We start from the raw sequence: 22,295 nt of genomic DNA, 5'->3' as shown, positions 1-22,295 counted from the left end.
GCGCCACCTAGCGGCCAGCCTGAAAATGCAGCCTAAGATACGACGGTGTAAGACACTTACACCTGTCGAATCTTAGGGATATCTATGCATAACTGATTCTCTGAATCAGGCGCATAGATACGACCGACCGCACTCAGAGATACAACGGCATATCAGGAGATACGCCGTTGTATCTCCTATCTGAATCCGGCCCTGTGTGTCCAACTGAAACTGTGCTTCTAGTGCTGTTGACAGACCTCATGGACAGTATAATCAGCGTCCCTCTTTTACATGTGTAGCGCCTGGCTATTTTCAGAGCCGGTGCTATTGTAAATTTAGAGGGAGTTCAGAGAGGAAGTTGGCTCTGAACCTGTTATTTGGTTACATTTTGGGCCTCTGTTTCAGTTTCGCTGTACTGTTTGTGCATACTGTTGTTGTCTGGGGTACTAAGTTCCACCCCAGGCTGACAGGTGGCAGCAGTGGGGTCAAGTGTAGTTGGATATCTCTTCCCGGCAGCCAATCAGGAGGGTTGATCGCCTCGGTCCGGAGCACACTCATCTAGATTGTGGATCCAGTGAGTCGACTGGGTCCCTATTTCGGCAAGTGGTCCTGGGCTGTTCGTCCAATTGGAGGAAGCCGCTCGATGAGGAGCCTGTCCGGGGGGTACCGAACACGAGGCTGGTGTTTCAGGAGAGGCCTGTCCATTCATCAGAGGACACTTGGGTTCTGAGAGGCTGGACGCAGGTAGCCTATCAGTTGCTGATTTAACCAAAACTATGTGAAGGAGAACCGGGTGCTGAATCCAGTCAAGAAGGATTTTGGACCGAAGTTGTCTCCAATCTTCAGGAGGGTCTGTGGCAGAGACTTAATCCTATTCACCAGAGTGACACTTTGGCTGCCAGGCTGGTGAGAGTGGCCTGTCCAGATGCACTATGCCCACTCCGGCTGGAGTGGCGAAGTAAAATTGTCGTTGGAAGCAGACTGTTTTTCATATCCAGTTACACCTGAATCTGCTGTTTCCTATTTTTGCTATCCCTTCACCTTTCTACTGTTTATCATTTTTACCTGGCTGGGTAATAAAAGCACAGAAAAGACACCCGTCATGTGGACATTGACTTTACTGCAGCTCTCATCAAGTACCCAAGACGGCGGAGATAAAGAGGTAAAATGCCACCCAAATCAAACCAGCAGCTCCTTCAGGGGCAGTGCTACATGTGGGGGCTCGTCCGAGATTGGTTGTTACCTCTGGCAACTGAACCGAACGATTTTTGTGTTTTTTCCACCATTGAGAGCTTGGAATTGTCGTGGTGTTGGACTGTGCTGGTGAACAAGGGGTTAAATTCAGGTACTGAAAAGTTCTGGGCACACGTGCGATGGAGTGATGTGTCCCAGCAATGTGCAAGAAAAGAACTCGAAGTGGGAGGAGTTACCCCCCCTGCGTGAGACGTAGGGCGAGTTTGGCGCCAAGGGAGAGAGTGATTGCCCGCCCACGAGAAAGGATCGTGCAACCATGTCTGCGTTCCCAGAGCCACCCGAGAGGCTGAGACCTCCCATGTCCTTCACGGGAGCTAACCCGATGCCTGTCCTTCCTGGAGCTTCTTTGACAGACACCGGAATACGGATGAAGTCCTGGGTGAGGTTCGTGCTGTTCACTAGCGGCAGCGTGGAGGCGCTCGGGGTGTCTTGCCCCAGATGCACGGAGTTGGCTATCAGGATTCAGCCATTCGTCCGATGCAAGAAGTGTGGGGAGCATCTGTTCCAAGTGGAGCAACCTACGGAGTCACCCCGCGAATACCGGGTTGACTGGGTCACCGGGATTGTGACAGCAGAAGAAGTCATACCCTGGCCCGCTCCCACCACTGATACTGCTACCGCTACTACGACTTCTGCTGCCACTTTGTCGTCGGTCGCCACCCCAATGGTGTCCCCCAATGCAAGTGACTGTGATGCTAGTGAAACTGTGCCTGCTGCGAAAGTGGATGCTGCCACCGAAACTACATGCATGGCGGTGGTGCCCGCATGGCTCACCCTGGAGAAAGTGGGCCCCAAAAAGGTCTCCCACGGCTGTGGTCGAGGCCTACCCCTGCGTACATCTGGACCGGACTCCAGGCAGGATGTTGCCCCTGTCGAGGTAAAGAAGAAGTCTAGAAAGCAGGGCAAGGTCAGTAAACCAAAAGTTGAACGTGTCTGTTTGCCCGCAGAGGAGTATCATAGCTCTGAAATTGATTCCTCCTCCGACGCGGGCGATGACCATTGGTTTGAGCTGGAGCTGCCGGAGCTGCAATGGAGTAAAGGGTTCTGTGCTCTGCCTACCCGCAACTCCAGAGAATGTTCTCCAATGGATACAGGGGATACCACGCCGTGGGCGGATATCCCGCAAACCAGTTGGGAAGTCGCAGTATCAAAAGGTAATGAGACCCGAGAGACTGTGGTACCCCAAGCTGCATTACCTGTGTTGAAAAGAGCCCCGGACGCTCTTGTTATGCCGGGACTGGGACACTCCCACCTGTTGCCAAAGCTTGCTCGCCTTCAGCGAATCATTATGAAAAAGGTGGCCCTTGAATATGGGTGGGAGTTCCCCTGTGTGCCCGCAGATCTCATGCAGGAGATTGAGAATATGTAAGAGGAATGGTGCAAAGACGCCATTTGGGAATATTTAAATGTGCCAAAACCCGCCCGCAATACTGACTACTCTTTCATTCGTGTTTTCCACCGGTTTAAAGTTTGCCTGGAAGCCTGGAGCCACGGACGGCACATTTACCATGATCGGGTGGTTATCAAAAGCCCCGGAAAGATTGAACGGGTTTACTCGATCACTACGCTGAATGACCAAGGAGATGTCATTACCTTGCCTGATCCCAGGTTTTATTTGTGAGCCAAAACAAAAGGCCCACAGTGTTTGCTGTTTTTGCTGCTGCTTGAAGAAGTCCCGAACAGGAAGATTTTTGTGTTTTTTTCCCTCCCACATGGGTTTTGATGTGTTTGACTTTGGGGGGGGGGGGATAAAATGTTTAGTCAGTTAGACTAGGTTCCTGGGGACTTCACTGCTCAAGTAAAGAAGAAGGGGAGTTCTTCTCTGCCAACATGTTCTATGTCCTGATAATGGACTATGTTGCACTTGCTCTATCAGAACACTGCCGCTAGAGGGTGGTGTTCTGCAACTTTCTGCCAGGAGAGACTTTTTTTTTAGGCCTCCACAGTTCGCAACTGCATAGCACTTAGTTTTTTTGATGCTCCTAGGGGGAGGAAGGAGGTTTCGCCTTTGTTGAGAGAAGGTGCAGCTTCATTCACTCCTAGTGACTGTAAATATGGTGATATTTTGTGTGTATTTTCTGTTTGTTTTTCAGGTCCTGTTGACTATCAAGACTGTCAGAGAATGGGCAGACTAGATAGTTAGGCATATTAATGTCAAATGTATTATAATGTAAATTGCAAAGAGTTTTATATTTTTTATCTTCTACATTTCTCTTTTTTTTCCTTCACTGTTTAAGCAGATTCAGGTAGGTGACACTGAGGACGGTGTCTGTTTAAGAAGGGGGAGTGTGTAGCGCCTGGCTATTTTCAGAGCCGGTGCTACTGTAAATTTAGAGGGAGTTCAGAGAGGTAGTTGGCTCTGAACCTGTTATTTGGTTACATTTTGGGCCTCTGTTTCAGTTTGGCTGTACTGTTTGTGCATACTGTCGTTGTCTGGGGTACTGAGTTCCACCCCAGGCCAACAGGTGGCAGCAGTGGGGTCAAGTGTAGTTGGATATCTCTTCCCGGCATCCAATCAGGAGGGTTGATCGCCTCGCTGTGCATGCTGGGAAGGGGTATTTAAACGGCAGACACCATTGGTTCTGAGTCGCTGTGTTCCCGTCCTTGGCCGGGGTGTGTGTGTGTGTCGCAGTGTTCCTGGCTCCGGGACCACATTGGTCCGGAGCACATTCATCTAGTTTGTGGATCCAGTGAGACGACTGGGTTCCTATTTTGCCAAGTGGTCCTGGGCTGTCCGTCCATTTGAAGGAAGCCGCCTGATGAGGAGCCTGTCCGGGTGAAACCAAGCTCCAATCTTTAGGAGGGTCTGTGGCAGAGACTTAATCCTATTCATCCGAGTGACAATCTGGCTGCCAGGCTGGTGAGAGAGGCCTGTCCAGATGCACTATGTCCACTCTGGCTGGAGTGGCGAAGTAAAGTTGTCGTTGGAAGCAGGACTGTTTTCCATATCCAGTTACACCTGAATCTGCCGTTTCCTATTTTTGCTATCCCTAATAAAAGCACAGAAAAGACACCTGTCGTGTGGACATTGTCTTTACTGCAGCTCTCATCAAGTACCCTAGACAGCGGAGATATAGAGATAACATGCCACCCAAATCAAACCAGCAGCTCCTTCGGGGGGTAGTGCTACACATATAAGGATAAAGGACATCAAGCGTTACCACTAGCAACATTGTCTACCAAGTGATTATATGATTGACATGACCTACCCTCTTGAAAGTGTTAATATAGTGGTTCCTCTCTGTCTACACTACCAGGGGTGCTTGGACATGAATTGTGCAAGAGGCCACCCTCGTCATTTCAGGTTCCTCAGTCAGGTACTTGACACTCTCTCTCCCTGAGAGCTTGTGTAATCATGGCAGCGGCCAGAGGGAGGTGGGGGCCCGCGGGGCAACCGCTACATGTGCTTTCTGCATAATTTGTGACGGCAAACTGATATAACTACTATGCTCACATTTGCACAACATGTCTTGAGAATCTGTGCAGTGACTACAGTTGAACAGTAAGAAACTTTTTCTTTTCCGAGATGATGCTGATGTGCGAAAAGTAGAGTTATCTGCTAGACCTAAATGTACAGTTAAGCCTTCCTTGGAGCTTAAAAAGAATTATAAAAAACAGGGCAGACATGTCTGATAATTCATTGATTTGATAGAGCAAAGTGTTAATGGAAAGGAGTTTGTATAAGTTAACAATGGTGACATAGATGTGTCATCCCGATATAATAGATCTGGGAAGTGTAGTGTATATGTTTGGGACTTTAAATACACCTCTATGTACACTCAAAAAAGGAGAAAAAGAAAATGTTATACCCACTCAAAAAAGAAGAAAATATTTTACCCCAAAACATTTCTAAAAGAACATAGTTTTATTTTATACAATTTAAAAAAACACAGCACCAACATGGCTACATAAATTACATTACAAAAATAGGTGCACTAGTCCTTAGCATAGGTCAATGCGTTTCGAGGATCCACTGCTTCTTCAGGACCGCTCAAGTATAGTGCAATAGAGGAGTCTGTTGATAGTATTAAAAACAAATCTACAAAAACATGTAAATCAACTCCTGAGGCCTCGTACACACGGACGGACTGTCCGATGAAAACGGTCCGCCGGACCGTTTTCATCGGACATGTCCGCTGCCGGATTTTTGTCTGATGGTTGTACACACCATCAAACCAAAATCCCCGCGTACAGGATACACGGTGACGTGGCCGCGCCGTCGCGGCGACGATGACGTGGCGACGTGTGCGACCCTGGAAGGTCAATGCTTCCACGCATGCGTCGAATCACTTCGACGCATGCAAGGGCTTTCGGCCGAGCGGACATGTCCGGTAAGTCGTACAGACGACCGAACATGTCCGACGGACAGGCTTACAGCGGACATGTTTCTTAGCATGCTAAGAAACATTTGTCCGCTGGAAACCTGTCCGATCCGCCGGAAAATTGTCCGGTCGGACGTACAGACGACCGAACATGTCCGCTGAAACTGGTCTGCGGACCAGTTTCAGCAGACATGTTCGGTCGTGTGTACGAGGCCTGAGACTTAGAAATGTCTCTGCTAGAAAGATTGGAGTTAAACCCACTACAAGTGGTGACAATGAACAAAGACAAAATAACCCAAGCTGCAGCTGTCTCTTTTACAACACCCACATGCTCTCAGAAATCCTACTTCAAGGGAAAGCCCTTTGAAGAGCACAAGGAGTTTCTAAGGGACCCTGACATTTAAATCATATGTTGTGCTTCCAAAAAGCAAAAAAAATAAAATGCATGGGGGTCCCCCCAAATTCAATTACCAGGCCATTTAGATCTGGTATGGATATTAAGGGGAACCCCGCGTCAAATTAAATTGATTTTAAGCGGAACTCCAGCCCAAATAAAAAAAAATGGCGTGGAGTTCCCCCCAAAAAATCCATACCAGACCCTTTATTCAAGTACGCAACCTGGCAGGCCGCAGGAAAAGAGGGGGGACGAGAGAGGGTCCCCCCTCCTGAACCGTACCAGGCCACATGCCCTCAACATTGGGAGGATGCTTTGGGGGTCTGTGACCCCTCAAAGCACCATTGCCCCATGTTGATGGGGACAAGGGCCTCATTCCCACAACCCTAGCCTGGTGGTTGTGGGGGTCTGCACAGGGGGCTTATCGGAATCTGGAAGACCCCTTTAACCAAGGGGAGCCCCAGATCCTGCCCCCCATGTGAGATGGTAATGGGGTACATTGTACCCCTACCATTTTACAAAGAAAGTGTAACAAATTGTAAAAAAAAACACAGACACCGTTGGGAAATTCCTTTATTAAAAATAAAAAATTAAAATAAAAAAAAAGATTCCAGCGGTGGTAATCCACTCTCGGTCTCCGCTCCAACGCTGCCTGTATCCTGCGATGGGTGATCTCCTCTCCACCGGAGTCCAGCGATGAGAAGATCTCCTCTTCATCCAGGTCCAGGATCCAGCGATGAGATGTCTGCAGCGCAGCGCATCACCTGTCTCCACCGGATGCGGCTTCAGCTAGTGACAGCTCTTATGTAGGTGAGGGCGGAGCCATCTGTCATGTGACCCCGTCCCCCTCTGACGCAACGGAAAAGCCAGGCTTTCCCAGTGACGTGACGGGTGACCCCGCCCCCTCTGATGTGGTGGCAAACAGGCAATGTTCAGTACATACTACAGAGTTGCTCAGGTAAACCAGCTGCACAGCTTTGTATGTCTTTTCAACATCTTTTTACAACACAACAGCAGGCAACTAAGAACTTTAGATGCGGGTACTCAATGGCGGACTACTTTCTTTTCAGGTATCCTTACAGCATATCTAAACTCAAAAACAAAAATCTTTATTTTAACCTGGTAATCCTAAAAATAACACACTTGCTTTCCCTTCATCTTCACTCACTTCTCTATAGTATCTATAGAAGGAGCCATGGTTGTTATACAAGCTGAACTTCTACCATGTCTGCCTTTGCTCATTACCAATACAAACTTGATTGATGAGATCGGAAGTTTACACAATAAATTTAAAGCGTTTGTTACCCCAACATTTTTAGATTCTTGATATGCGTCTGCTGTACCATGTACTTCTCCTGTTCTCTAGGTATTGTTTTCTGTGTGTGAAATCCCTGGTGATCCTGCCAGTCCCTCTGCTTTCCTATTGAAAACTGGCCACACTGAGTTGGGGAACACACCATGGTCAGTTCTCTAGCTATGCTGGGAACTCAGTCTGCTCTCCTCCAATGATCAGACTTGTTCTGACACGCCCCCCTGCACAGACATTTACTGTGAAGCTCAGTGTACTGCCGTTTCCCCTCCCCCAGCTCTTATCAGCTGAGAACAGAGGAAATCTAATTACTTTTAAGAAAGGGAAAAAAAGGATTTAATGTTTTTTTTTTAATATCCATTCACAGATGTTTTGCCTTTCATTTCTATTTTAAACTGAATGGGTTGTTTTACAAAGTGGTCATTTACAATTACATTAAAGTGGATGTAAACCCACTCTCTTCCTTTCTAAACTACTACCATAGTGGTTATATATAAGGATATACATGCCTCCTCCATGTACCCTTACCTGTCAAAAGTCTCCCCTCTGTTATGAGACCTAAAAAACTACAGATTCTGTGGGTGGGTCTGTTGTCCGGAGCTCATGGGTGGAGTTGTGATGTCAGTAGATTCCCCGCCCACCTCTACACTCCCTTTGTTAACATGGATTTTCTCATGTGTATTTCTTACACTGAACTTCTGCTATGATCACTAACATCCAGTCAAAACCCAGAAAAATCACCACATGACATCAGCATGCCCAATCATGCTGAGGTGTGGAGCAGCCAATCCTGGGAGAGCTGGAGAAGAAAGGAGGAGGGGATCTGAAGTACACAGAATGTGTCTCTCTCAGGCTTGTGCATGAGATATGTAACTCACCTGTCATTCACAGCAAGGGGGAGAAACTGGACTCCTATGTCTCTGTCTGTCCATTTTTATCTCACTGAAAAAAGATAAGAGGACTGCGCAGAGCTGGATTAACTCTTTGTGGCAAGACTGGGCACAGATGACATGAAATCCTATACTGTACAATGTACAAGCCTTAGTTAAAAAAAAAAAAAAACGGGTTTACAAAGGATGTTTGCATTGTTTTTGTCATCTCATAGGAAGTGACAAGTGACATATTTTTTGAAGTTGCTGAAAATGTTCTTGGCCTGAAAAATGAAAATGTATACAGATATAATATATAAGAGCTGGAAGGTTGCAATATATTAACATTTTTCAACGTTTAGATACTCTTTAAACCACTATTTTTCCATACCTTATATTACTCACTAAATAACTTTGTTTCATGGTGCATTTTAGTTAAACCTAAATGTCCCACTGTGCTGTAGAATACTGCATTCATTGTTTAGTTGTTGCGATTTTCATTTTACCTGATATTTATGTTGATTCCTTATTTTATTTTTCTCATTCTATAGCTACATGCGCCACTCTTGTAATAGCTTCATTATACCCTGTGCTGCAATCTAAAGCTTATTTATGCACCTTAGCTCAGCAAGTTGTTTGAATGGCTGTACTTTTATTACACCTTATGTGATGTGAATGTTTTTTTACCAGAAGCAGAAGGATATGTTGAGAATTTTACTACATCCATAACCAGAGTCTGTATTCTGAACACTTTTGCCTTGAAAGACACCCCTTCGAGCATTGTCTTTTATTTGAATTTTCGTAATTTACATTGTCAGCTGCTGAATTTTTCAATGCAACTATTTCTTTAGGCTTTTTTACTCATTACTTATAGAGGCATTTAGGTAGAATTACCTCTACCAGAATAGCATTGTTTTGCATAGTTGAATAAGAAAGACCAGCAATATTTGTTTAGAACATGTAGGGCAGAGGAGAGAGACCCCCAGACAGCTCAGTGGGCTTGCATTTCAAACCTCAGATGAGAACCTTTGATTCTTTGTAGGGTGCCAATCACATTAGAACATATAGCAGAGTTTATTAGGCACAACAAACTCAGGAAAAGAGGGTTAGGGCACAAGATACCCAAAGAGTGGAAACGTGACTCCAGTCATTTCTTTTAGCAATAGTCAATACAGAAAAAAGAACCATCAAGCCAAGACCAACAATCTGTACAGTTCCGACTGTTTAATGGCTTCAGGCTGCACAAAAATGCCTTTCCAATTGAGCCACCAACAAGGTTCTAGCTCCTCTCCTCCTGGATGCATGCTCCAGCCAGGCACTGTACCAGACATTGGCTCACTCTGTTTTACAGCAGGCCTGGGAGACAAAGGCTTCCAACACAGCCTCCCTTTCTGGTGACAACCAATGAGCCAGAACATAAGGACAAAATAATCTTTCTGGAGTCTTTTGCAATATTTATATCCTTCCCCAGTATGCTCCACTGGCAATAAACATTCTAGTGATTGACCAGGGAGACATAGATATTTGTACCTTAGAGTTATTGGTGTTGATTTAGTAAAGACAAGTAGGCTATTCACTTTGCAAGGGGAGCTGCATTTCGCCAGAGCCTAGGCGATGTGGTGTTATTTCACTTTGCATAGAACACCCAATCACATGCAAGTAAAATAAAAAAAACAGCATTTTGCTTGCACATGAGTGGATGATGAAAGTCAGCAGAGCTTCACCTCATTCACTAAGCTTTAGGGCAAACTCCCTTTTAGGTCTCATGCGCACTGGACATTAAAATAACGTTATAAAAATGCCAGCAGCTTTTCAGTGAGTCTTTCAACTTTTTTTTGAAACATTTTCAATCTTGTTTTTTTAGCGTTTATTTGCATTTTTAGCGTTTTTCCACGTTAGCGTTTTCTGGCGTTTTTTCTTGAAGAATTTTTTTTTTCATTGGATCAAAAAGTAAAAAAAACGCTGGTGAGTGACGTTTTTGAGCGTTTATCAACGTTTATCAGCGTTAGAGCGTTTTTACAGCTGAAAAACGTCTCTTAGAACCCACTTGTTTTTTTTGACTGCTCAAAAATGCCACTGCCCAAAACTGCTGATAACAGCCTATGTGTGCATGGACACATAGGATAACATGATAGAGAGTTTATTGACTGTATAACTGCCAAAAACAGCTGCTGTAAAAAAACGTCCAAAAACGTCCAGTGTGCATGAGGCCTTAAAGTGCAACTTCCCTTGCAAAGTAAACAGCCTAATTGCCTTTAGTAAATCAACTCCATTGCATCTTCTTGATCTACTACCAGGGACACTCCTGAACAGCAGGAAGCAGCAAATAACAAACGGAGCTTTAGGGAAACCCAACAAAAGCCTGGACTATAACAATTCCGAGCCCAGGCTGACTGCAGCCTAGCAGCAATGCTAATTTAGTTTTTTAACAGAAAAAATAAATGTTTATTGAAGAAAGGCAAGAGATTCCAGTACATTATACTGTGAAATACAAAATGGTACACAGATGGTTACATACAACCAAACTAAACAAAAGATAACAACCATCTGGTGACATTAGGAATATGAGATAAAGCAAAAGAGAATAGCAAAGCCTGCAAAAGTTGCCCTTTTGCTGGCAAAACGGATACAAAAAAAAACACATCCCCAAATAACAGAGACATGCTTTCCCCGTCCCATCAAAAGTACACAATGCAGACATACACAAGTACTTACTTACTACATTAGAAGTCAAATACACAACCCATGTATAAGGCGAGGCTAAGCCCTCAGGTCATTAACCCCCTTAGTGGTAAACCCGAGCGTGACTCGGGGTGGGTTTTCAATGTTAGGATCGGTATCCCCGAGTCACGCTCGGGGTGGACGTGCAGAGTGTGCAGCGGCGCGGCTTACCTTCTCGCTGGATCCACAGGCAAGTTACTTACCTTGTCCCTGGATCCAGCGATGCCACCCCGCTGTGTGAGCGAGCGGGTCCTCCTCACTCGATTCACAGTCTCCCTGTGTGCCGCCGAGCTCCGTTCCCTGCGACGTTACGACGCACGGGAGCGGAGAACGGCGCCAAATTCAAAAAAGTAAACAAACACTATACATACAGTATACTGTAATCTTATAGATTACAGTACTGTATGTAAAAAATACCCACCCCCCCTTGTCCCTAGTGGTCTGCCCAGTGCCCTACATGTACTTTTATATAATAAAAACTGTTCTTTCTGCCTGAAAACTGTAGATTGTCCAAAAGTGTCCCTTTATGTCGAAAATGGTTTTAGATCAGCTAGAAAACAGCGATAATAAATTATAATCACTTGCAGAATTGTGCGATAGCGATTTGTGGGGAAATACGTCATAAAAAAATAAAAGTAATGACAGCGACAATTCTGCAACTGAGCAAATTTCAGTGATTTTGAGTTGATTACATTATTGAATAATTTTTATTATAATTATATTATTATTTGTTATAATTATTTATAATTATTTATTATATTATAATTTATAATTTTGTTTTAAAAAAAAAATCATACCCGGGATGCCTACAAGACTCTTGTTTGGTCAGATTTAAGTGAGTTATTCCTAAAAATTACAGGCCTACAGTATAAAATGCCAAATTTCCATGCAAAATAATTGTACCGCTTTTGGTACGTAATTCCAGACAGAATCATACCGCCAGGGAGGTTAAGAACAGGTGTCTGCAGTTTGCATGCAACGGTCCCAAACTTTGCTATTTTTTGTAGGGCAACCTCTAATAACATATATTAACTTATTAAGAGGGAGAGTGTTACTGATATTTGCTATTCACTCCTCCAGTGTGGGGGAGCACCTGCATCCACTGACGGGCCACCAGTTTCCTGGTGCTAAACAGAGTTTCATGCAGGAATGTGGTTGAATATCTATCAATGTCTGGGTCAGGGAACCATGCTAGGCAGGTGAGATATACCGTGCGTACAACATAAAGTTGTATAAGGCGATCAGAGACAGAATCGCAGCAAGATTTAAGGGTGTAAGGCAAATTGGAGGCCTGGAGGAAGGTAAGGAGTAACTCATAGAGTGTAGAAATCAATTTACAGGGTTTTGCCCTATAAACACCATCCAGCAGAGAAAGGGAACATATCATTTGGAAGGGAAACCTCTTGATTCAGGACATCAAAAGTTTGAAGTTCCCCATTTGATAATACATGGCAAAGGAGGTATATACACTATATTACCAAAAGTATTGGGACACTTGCCTTTACATGCACATGAAGTCGAATGGCATCCCAATCTAAGTCTGTAGAGTTCAATATTGAGTTGGCCCAACCATTGAAGCTATAACAGCTTCAACTCTTCTGGGAAGGCTGTCCACAAGGTTTAGGAGTGTGTCTATAGGAATGTTTGGATTTACATCACTGGACATTTTTATTTTTTGTTGAGGACATGTGGCCTGGTACAGTTCAGGAGGGGGCGCTCTCTCACCCCCTTCTTTTCCTGCAGTCGGCCAGGTTACGCGCTCGGATAAGGGTCTGGTGTGGATTTTGGGGGGACCCCTACGCCATTTTTTGTTTTAAATTTGGCACAGGGTTCCCCTTAAAATCCATACCAGACCTGAAGAGCCTGGTATGGATTTTGAGGGGACCCCCACGCAATTGTTTTTTAAATTTTGGTTCAAGGTTGCCCTTAATATTCACACCAGACCCAAAGGGCCTGGTAATGGACTGGGGGGGAACCCATGCCATTTTTTTCAATGAGTTTTATCTATATTCCCGAGACCCGACAATTCATTACAGCCGTGATCAGTTTTAAATGACTTGTCTTCCTTTAGAAATGTCATTTTGCTGTGGGACTTCACAGGCACACTGTAGAATGGAAAGGAATATCACATTGTTATTGTTTCACTTTAAGCACTATTAAAATGACTGCTCCCGAAAAAACTTCAGTTTTTAAAACTTTTTTTGCATTGATACATGTCCCCTGGGGCAGGACCCGGGTGCCCAAACACTTTTTATGACAATAAATTGCATATAAGCCTTTAAAATGAGCACTTTTGATTTTTTATGTTCGTGTCCCATAGACTTTAACGGTGTTCGTCCAAATTGTTTGCCCGTTCGTAAGTTTTGGTGCAAATCAAACTGGGTGGTGTTCGGCTCCTACTTAGCTGTTACCGATCCATCTGTCAGTGTGTTTCCAATTTACAAAAGAAACCTACATATTCCTAGACTTTTGGCCATGTTCAATGAAAAGTTATTTTTCTTCCTTAGCAACCAATTATAATTCATTCTGCTGAATTCCAACCAGAAGAACATGGTTTGTGATTGGTTGCTATGGGTTTTTGGACCTAAGAATAAGATTTTTTTGTTTGTTTAATAGGGATGTTTATTCTATTAATATCCTATATTTCCCCATAAGATTTCAGTAAGAAGTTACATTTTTACTAATAAACTAAAAATCATTTTTTAATTGGGACTTTTTTTCAGTCTATGAAATAGAAACTATAACAATAGCTCAGGGTATATAAACATAGATCAATTTATTTTATGCATTAGATAAAACAATATTTCAATAAAAACCTGACACTGCATTAGATTTGTTCACATGATCTGTCGTACAATGTGCAACTCTGTCTTTCAACCGTACAGAAAAACCAAACTGATCATTCAAACCAGGAGGTGTAGTAGCTTGGAAGTTATATGTCCATCTTATTTTATACTTTTATAACATACACCTTCCCTGGTGTTAGGGTGAATTTTGTTTAGAGCAGAGTAGAATAAATATAAAATCTGTAATTTATGAAAGAAGAAGTATGTCTAAAGCTTTTTTGTTTGTTCTGCACTCGTTCTACTTTCAACTGATAGCAGGCAGAAGGTTGCTGTCGGCTGATGTCACAGAGCGGGTCCAGGCTCTAAAATTATCCTGACCATATAGTCAGTATTCACCCAGAAGCCTGGATCGGCACCTGGCTCTGCCTCACGGCGATCCTCTGAAAGCCTGAGCCAGCCTCTTCCACCTCTTCACAGCCCAGCACTCCAGTGAGCGCTGGAGGAGAGAGCAGAGTGTCGCTGACTGACCATCATGGCTCTCTGCTCAGAGTGGAGGGGAGAACTGAGTGATCAGTGGTGTTTGATTGCTCAGCGGGGGACAGATGTTGCATCGGATCGATGTTTCATTCACCTAGATGTATAAATGAGCATAAATGTTTGTAAATACCTGAACTTCTCTTTTAAGGACCATAGTTTAATAAGCAAAATTAAATATAAAATACCATTGTACCCTGGATATGATTTCCTCAAGGGGTAATCAGTGGTGTTTGTAAATTGGAAATTTATTGAATCTTTATTTTTATGTTGCTGTCATAATTACTTTTCATGAACTAGAAGAAAGTCACAATTCAAAAATATTTTTTCTGCTGTGGTGAAATTTAATAGGGGTGCCAATGCAGCAATAATAATTGGCTGGGCTCCACTCCTTTGTTCTGTTTCAAAGTTTTCTTCACTAATGAATTAATAAGTGAGCAAAACTTGGCTAGGTGAACTATCAGTCTGTAAATGCACTTTAAATTGTTTTTAGAATATTCTTTTGTGAGCATAGTGTTAAAGTAAACTTTTTCATTCCCCAAGCATATGAACACAGTTGTACATCCATAATCTGCTCCTAAAGATGTTTCAAATGCAAAACATGCAGCATAAGCAGACTCAACAGCTTTCTTACTGATATGCAAATTTTAACTATTTGTCAAATGTCAGAAGCTAAGCCTTCATCTCTATCCGTGACATATGGCTGTCATAAGAAGGACAAAGGCAAGATAGCAACAACCACGTTGAGAATAACTGGGCCTTAGGGGACAGACTGGATCAGAGTTTTTGTTTACAGATTGTGAACCTAGGAGTTTTTGTAAGTTGTTCATATGTGACAGCTATTACTGTTAGGCCTCGTACACACGACCAGTTTCCTCGGCAGAATCCATAAAGAAACTTGGTTGGAGAGTTTTTTTGCCGTGGAAACTGGTCGTGTGTACATTTTTCGACGAGGAACTCGTCGAGCCAAAAAGAGAGCAAGTTCTCTTTTTCCTCGACGGGAGTCAAATTGGCTTGTCGAGTTCCTCGTCGGGCTGGTTTCCGACGAGAAACTCAAGCGTGTGTATGCTAAGGAACCCGCGCTTGCTCAGAGTAAAGTATGAGACTGGAGTAAAAGTAGTGTTTGTAATGGAGAGAACACATTTTTAAAGCTGTAACAGACTGAAAAGTGCAAATCGTCTCTTACCAAACTTTTACTTAACACGCAAACACATGAGATTAGCAAAAGCAGCCCCAAGAGTTGTGCAAGTGGAATCAAACTTCCCCTGCCGTCCTATGTGTTGTAGTCACCGCGTTTGAGATCGAGGAGATTTTGTCTTGACTGTTTGTACGCAAAGCAAGCTTGTCAACAAGCCTAACAAGGAACTCGACGAGGAAAATTATGTGTTTCGCCGTCGTGTGTACGAGGCCTAAATGCTGAATGAGGAAAGGTTGCTTTAAGTTATAATTTGGACTTCTGTCAATGCTTGATTCAGAAACGAAAGAGATCCATTGTTTCACTTGTTTGCATGGTTAGAAGTCGTTGATGAAATATCACTGTTTCTTTTGTTTCATTTTCCTCTTTTCTTAATCAATAAGATATGGAATATGTGTTAATATTTAAGATCATCTGCCTCCTTAGTTTATAGGCTTTGTGGGCCAGATTCACAGACATTTGCGGCGGCGTAACGTATCGCATTTACGCTACACCACCGCAAATTTTACGGGCAAGTGCTTGATTCACAAAGCACTTGCCTGTAAAGTTGCGGCGGCGTAGCGTAAATCCCTCCGGCGCAAGCCGCCTAATTCAAATGAGGCGTGGATCATTTAAATTAGGCGCGTACCCACGCCGAACGTACTGCGCATGCTCCGTTTTGACATTTCCCATCGTGCTTTGCACAAAATGACGTCGCACCGACGTAATTTTTTTAACGTCGACGTGAGTTACATCCTTTCCTATTCACGGACGACTTACGCAAAAAATAAAATAAAAAATTTCACGCGGGAACGACGGCCATACTTTAACATGGCAAGTCTAAATATAGGCCAAGAAATAGCAGCTTTAACTATACGCCGGGAAAAGCCGACTAGCGACGACGTAAGAGAATGCGACGGCCGCGCGTACCTTCGTGGATCGCCAAAAAAAGCTAATTAGCATACCCGACGCGGAAAACGACGCGAACTCCACCCAGCAGGCGCCGAAGTATTGCACCTACGATCCGAAGGCATACGAAGCCGTACGCCTGTCGGATCGAAGCCAGAAACCGTTGTATCTTGGTTTGAGGATTCAAACTAAAGATACGACGCAGCAAATTTGAAAAAACGCCGGAGTATCAGTAGATACTCCGGCGTATTTCTTCTGTGAATCTGGCCCTAAGTCTTTGGTATTGTTTCTTCTGGGGACTCTACTGTATAATAGTTAAACTCAAAAGTTTAAAGTTTGATCCTTTTTTTTTTTTTATATATAAATTAGTAATGTTAGTAATACTAATCTAATACAAATGCTTTGACATTCATGTGAAACACAACATTGCTAAGAAAGGTTATGTGTTTAAATATAAACAATTGTTGCAGCGCTTCAATGATAAATTATAATGTTAAATATCATTATACCACAATAGTATACCGTATATAAATCCTTAAATCCCAAAAGTCATTCGAATTCTTGTAAATAGTCCAAAAGTGCAAAAAGTCCACGTGAATCACCATACTATAGAAAATGTTACCACGTGAATTTGCATTCGCCCAATTTATGGAATGCACACTCACCAAAAATCTATGCTGCCAGATTATAAGCAGCTTGTAGGCATCCACTATAGATCAGTATGGGTCTCCATCACCGTCTCACCAGGAACAGTCACCTGACACCTCCACACCTCTTCTCCAATAGGGGTAATAAAACTCTGTATGTATGCTCACAAACTGACACCAAACACCATATATAAAAGTGCTATTATAGTGTAGTAGTTTGATAAACGTTTTGCATACAACAGATTAACAATCAAACATCAAGCAATAAAAACAACCCAGAGTTGGCTTAAAACAAAGCCGCTGTCACTTACATCTAACTCCACCGCAGTGTGACTCGGTGGTGTGGAGGTGATTGCTTCTGGTTAGATGGAGACAGAGGTCCATACGGATCTATAGTGGATGCTTATGCGCATTCCATACATTTGGTGAATTCACGTGGTGCCATTTTTTATAGCATTGTGATGCACATTTTGGACTATTTCGACTATTACAAGAATTTGTTACTAAAGATATATATATATATATATATATACACACACATCTATCTATCTATCTATCTATCTATCTATCTATCTATCTATATAGATCTATCTCAATAGTTATATATACATAGTGATATAGCTATAGATATATAGAGATATATCTCTATATATATATATATATATATATATATATATATATATTTAAAATATTGTGGTATAATGATATTTAAAATTATAATTTATTGTTGAAGCATTGCAATTATTGTTTATACTCTCCCTCTCTCAGAAGTTTTTTTTTTTTTTTATATATATTCACTTCTATTGCAAGGGTGCTAGCGCTGAACATTTTATTTTCTATTTGTTTTAAATCTGACGTGATTGTTTTAAAAACAATGAGATCAGCCACTAAAAGACAACAGAGAACAATGTAAGGAGGTTCTTTTGTCTTCCATTTTTTTTTAAAAGCATTATAAAGAAGTAGGCATTGCCTCCACAGAAATACCAATCCCTCCCCAACAGAGCACGTCATATTTCAAAAATGGAGGGTACTTCATATACCTTAATGATGGTGCACAGCCTAATATCAATGGTTCCAGGTGATATGTTGCATGCCCCTGTGCTACATAGTTCCATAGTATTTAGGATATTGAAGTGGAATTTGTTACTTGTGAAAAGACTAAATAAAATACAACAAAAAAAAAAAAGATAATGAAGTAATCAACAGGCATACTTACTGTCCGCTTATCTCAGATACATGGACTTCAGGCATCAGGTATTGAAAACTAGCCTGCTTTTCAGTGTATAATATAGTAAAATAATGAATGGAATAGCAAATTGACACTGAGGTAATGTGCTATTATTTATATAGAGCCATTGGTTAGCATACATAAAGGTATAGAGAATGTTTACTTAGAAAAGTGAATGTTTACTAGACTAGACAAGGTGAATAATGTGAAGTTGTGATCATTTTAAATACACAATTATATGTACAGGAATTTAAAAAATAAGGATTTTGCCCTTATTCCCGAATGATTAAAGTAAATACCACTTCACTAAGACTCTATAGGTGTGATTTACTAAGGGCAAATGGGCTATTCACTTAGCAAAATGAAAACCAAACTAAAACTAAAAAGTCCTATATTGCAGTGGGGCAATAGGGAATAGGAAAGGCACATTTAAGTACCCAATCCTCTTCTCCCCCAGAAAAGAGCGCTCCCCTCCATTCTGGCAGTGGACTGTCACTCTCTGTCCTCATGTCCAATGTGGGGCTATGATATCTGTATTAGTCTTGATTATGTCAATCTATCCACATATATATGATAAAACATGTCAATGCTAATTGCTTTATCACCTAACATAGCTATATGGTACAAATAGAAATAATACTTTCACTGTGCCCATCGAATGCCGCCATTGTGCCCCACCAAATGCTGCCACTGTGCCCATCAAATGCTACCATTGTGCCTATCAAATGCCGCCATTGTGCCCCATCAAATGCAGCCACTGTGACCCCTGCCCATCCACTGTCTGACCGGCACTTGCCCCATCTTGGTGGCGGGTCAGGCAGTGGTGAACTGTGGTCTCAGTGTGTCTCGTCTTCCTGCTAGGCGTCCAAATCTTCCTACATAAGTTGTACCTGTTTATCTGCAGCCCTCTCTCCTATACAGCTATTCGAAGTGCAGAATTTATACAGCTCGCCTGAGCTTTCAGAGAGCAAGGGGTGGGGAGCTGAAGTTACACTCAGTGAGGAGAGCTGAAAGCTGATTGGAGGAAAGGGACACTCCCTTCACACAGCACAGAGGAACAGAGCTGAGGTTGTCAATCACATGCTGTGTGATGGAACTCCCTCCCCATCACCTTTTTTCTCTTTGTGTCAGGAAAACTTGTCAGAAGCGGCTCATGCAGATAGCAGAGGAATGGAGCAGCAGATCGAAAAGACAAATAGCGCTCTGGATTGAGACAAGTACACACTGTATAGGGATATGCTTTGTTCATATTTCATGTCTGAGGTTACACCCACTTTAAACACAGAAATTTTAATCTGACCATTTTGTTACTGTCTATTGAATTGTGGAAAAATGAGTATCAGGGTTTGAATTTAGAACAATTCAGGAGACAGAAACATTGTCAAAGATTTAAGCTTAGGTCAGTAAAAGCTGGGCAGCCAAGTTACAAGTCAGGAGTCAAGTCGGACAGGACACAGGAAAACAGAAATAACAGGCCATGTTTTAAACAGGGACTTGCTGAAGACCACTCAGCAATTTCTCCATGCAATGCTCCAGTTTATATTGTCTGTTTGGCGAGTATGCATGCATGCTCACGAACATGCAAGAAGGTGCAAGAAGGTGTACAACGGTCACATAGTTGCCAACATTGCAAAAAAAAAATTCGGGACACTTTTTTGCATGTAGGCGGGGCCTTGCTATAATTAGGGGGCAGGGCATGCATTTGTAGGAGTGTCACACCGTAGTAGAAAAATGTGGCGTGTGAAGCGGGCGTGGCTCAAAGAGGGTGTGGTTAGAGTCTGAGATGAATCAAGGATGGAGGGTGAAAAAGAAGAGGAGAAATAAATGGAGAAAGAAAGAGAAAAAGAAAGAGGGAAGGAAGGAAGGAAGGAAGGAGAGAGAAGGAAGGATGGAGGGACAGCAGGCCCAGATCCTACACCACAATAGAAGTCTGTGTATTCCAGAGTTTAACAATCAGCAGATAAAGATACTCCAAGCAGCAGCAGCACCTTTATTTTCTATTGTACTAGAAGATCTGTGGTTTGGTCTTCTTGAAAATGGCAGCCGGCGGAGACATTGTCTCCGCCGCGCCGTGGACCTCTAGCAGCGGCGGCCCGCGGTGGCAATCTTTTTTGAAAAAAATTATTTCCCGGGACATTTCCCGGGAAAAAATAAATCCGGGAAAAGGGTGTGAATCCTGGAAATGTCCCAGGCAATCCGGGACACCTGGCAACTATGCGGTCACATTCCATAGTAAACATATGTTTGGTCTGCTTGTGCTGGGACAAACCAGGCCTTCTTTACATTAAGTCCAGCACTGATAATACTCAAAAAGAGCACAGCTGGTTGCTCAGGACTGAGAGCCTCTTCTCCCTCAAGCAGATACCGGTAAACACTAGCACCAGTTGTTTATTCAAGTCCCACTAACTATCAACTTAATGGAGCACATTACTACTGATCACCGGCATAGGAGAACCTCACCACTGAACAATGCACCTGGTAGTGTCTGCACATCATTGTGCAATTTGATGTACCCTGCCCCAGATACGCCACTGCCGAGATATAAGATTATAAAAGATTGAGTGGTCTGTCTGATTGTACCAAAGCTACATTTTTGGAAATCGAGCACTTGTATAGTTAAAGTACTTTTGCTTTCAGAATCAATGTACACAATGCAACAATCAAAACCATCAGCAATCAAAGTGGTGAAACACTAAAGTCAAATGAGCTATCCAAAGACTGATGATTAAGTGATGATATATTTCCGTTACATGGATATGTCTATTTACCATAAAAATTGCATTACATTGAATATAGACAATTTTCATCATTTCATTTGTCTCTTGCAAAATTCTAGAGATAATTTTAGCTTTTTGTTACATCTACCTTAACCTGTATATATTTAGTTACTCTGCTATAGAAATATACAATATATACAGTAAATATCTTACAATTCTAACTACTGTGTAAAAGTAAAAACCACAATTGCCGTCAGATGGTGTTTTTATGACACATAATGGTGACTGAAAAATATACCTTTTTTAGGTTTTAAACAAGGTAGGGAAGAATTAGAACCCAAGTCCGGATTTTTATCTGTGCCCCTGCTTGGGAGATTCACCCTTTTTATTTATGTTGGTGATCATTGTCACAAGGACTGAAGATAAGGAAAAATCCAAAATTTTAATTGTCTGGCTTTTATGTTGACCACTGGCTTCAATACGTTTACATTTTTCAATACTGTAAAAATTATGCACACAGCATCTACATTATCCCTGAAGTACAGGGGCATATTTAAGGGCATGTATATCACACGGAAATCTAAACTTAAAGCGGTAAAGCCACAAGTATCACTGACAAAAGCCGCATCTAAAATGGCGGCAGCACAGCCTCAACTACTTACATGGCTATCTTCACCTCTTGCATAGGCAGCTCACAAAGGTATATTTAGTGTCTTTTTGTTTTAAGTTTCCAAAAGGTGATATTTAGCCATTCTAGTGCAGCCACTGTGTACAAACACAGTTGCAGCACCATGGAGAGCTCCTGTAGTCAAATATACCTAGATGTTAAATGCCTGTGTTTACATACAAGATAGATAGATCTGATTGCACATTTTTTGCATGTGTATTGCGGTGTGTGCCCATTTATTGCATGCGCATTGTAACAGTTGCTTGATTATAGCAAAGGTATTGTCAGAATTGCCATTTTTGTCTACATAAGCACCATTTATTTAGAAGACCATATAACTGCGATGCCATCCTCTTCATGCCTGTGGGTTATGGGGCACTATGTGCATTGAAATTATCCCCTATGTTGTATTCTACTGCTATTAGCCCACTAGCCTGCAGATAACACGGCAGTTTGCCCTACTTCCCAATCACACTTTTTTCAAATGAGAATCTTAGGTGGACTTCTCAGAGTCACTAGCTAATGTGGTCAGTAGCACCAGTATTTGCAGCAAAGTGTCACTATAAACCTTTTTTATAAGGTCTTTACTTGTGGAATTCACAAAAAAAATCAATTTAGGAGCTCTGGCATAACTCATAGTTGTTCATTTTTTCTCTCTGTGTGCCAGAGAGTGTCCCATACCCCATTAAATCTGTGCTGATGTCTTCTGCACAGAGCCAGAGCACTCAATGGGTGAAAGAACTGACTTGTGTCACTTCCAAACACTTTTGCGCCATCACCCAGGA

The sequence above is a fragment of the Rana temporaria genome, chromosome 1 (genome assembly GCF_905171775.1).
Source record: "Rana temporaria chromosome 1, aRanTem1.1, whole genome shotgun sequence".
In the NCBI taxonomy this organism is placed as follows: domain Eukaryota; kingdom Metazoa; phylum Chordata; class Amphibia; order Anura; family Ranidae; genus Rana; species Rana temporaria.
The sequence above is the reverse complement of the archived record's forward strand: the minus strand, read 5'-3'. Positions refer to the sequence as shown.